Source organism: Magnolia sinica, chromosome 1 (assembly GCF_029962835.1).
Source record: "Magnolia sinica isolate HGM2019 chromosome 1, MsV1, whole genome shotgun sequence".
NCBI classification, from domain to species: Eukaryota; Viridiplantae; Streptophyta; class Magnoliopsida; order Magnoliales; family Magnoliaceae; genus Magnolia; species Magnolia sinica.
Genome location: NC_080573.1, coordinates 29,761,732 through 29,763,312, shown reverse-complemented (window position 1 = coordinate 29,763,312; position 1,581 = coordinate 29,761,732).

Here is a 1,581-nt window from a genome sequence, read left to right as displayed (position 1 = left end):
AACCCTTTGATTACTTTAATATTGTGAAGACCATCCAAATTCAAAGAAAAAGAGTCATGATCTAAGAGATAAAACATTCTAAACTAATACATACACCAATTGTTTAAATGGTTTGAATCATTGGAATATGACCTTAAATCCAAGGCTTAAAGTCCCAACGCCTAACCCAATACATTGGGATGTACTCTTGCAAACCTCGTTTTGGGTGAAAGCACGATTTAATGTTGTGAGCAAGTTTCGTCAAAATTTTAAATGACAAAAATGTGCCTATTCCTAGTCATGTGGAGGAGGTAAAATCCACACAATTGATGGGATGAATGGGTAAAATATAAACCGTTGCTTGTTAAACAGTTACACACCTCCAAATTACTTAACACCCTTATTTTTATTGAAAATGCCTTCCAATTTTCTTTGAATCCAGAGTTTGGCTCTTTGAAAAACTAATTATGGAAACAAACAATTGTCCTTAACTATTTGTGTTATGTACAATAGAGATTTGGCCCTCACATTAGCAAATATGCATGTCTTTTTTCTTTTCTTTTCTTTTCTTTTTTGATAAGTGTGGACAATGTTTTTGTAATCCAAACCATTTGTATGTTGATTACCACCATGAAGGGAGAAGTCTCTTAAACCCTTTAAAATTTCCCCAATTGGAATATACCAACCACCTGTATTAGGAAACTTTGGAGTTGGATGTGTACTGATGTTATATTTGCCTTTTTAACCATTTATTCATAGCCCAGAAACTCAAAGGTTAATATCTTACTCACCAACTATTTTTTTCTTTTTGGAAAAAAATCATCCACAATGAGACACAATAACCCAATAGTGGGGATTATTGAACCATGAGTGGCACTTGTTTAAATTGAAAAACATATAGATTATGTGAGCATACATGCCTTGCATCAGATCATCCTCAGTATTCCTCTTATCTTTAAAGAATATTAATTGAATTGGAATGTTACTAGTGATATTTCTCTTGGAAGGGGAGCTGGTATGGATTCGAACAAAAGTGCAGCTCGGCCATGTGGGGTGATTTGTACAAATCATTATGGCATTATAACTGGCCTGTTTGGATTTGTGGAAAGAGAACCGAATGTCCTTTTTCTAGAAAATTTATTTTTGTATTTTTCTTTTCCTTTTCTTTTAGGAAAGACATTTAACACGATAGAAATTTTCTTCGAAATGGGTGGTAATAAATACCAAGTGACCAAGTTTTATTGAAGAATGTCGTAATATGCATTTAGGACTTGCGACTGATGGATTTAACTCATTTGGACATCTCAGTAGTGTCTACAGTTATTGACCTGTCATTATAGTGCCATATAATATTCTCATCTTCGATGTGTATGAAAAGAGAATTTTTAATATTAACAGTATTGATAACATGTCTAAAGGACCAAGTAAGGAAATTGATGTCTACTTACAACCATTGATTGATGAGTCGAAGGATTTGTGGCTTAATGGAGTATCAACATATGATTCTCATTCAAAGATAATTTTTAATTTGAAAGTCATTTTAATGTAAGGAATTCATGATATTCCTGTATATGGGAGTTTATCAGGATGTGTTACAAATAC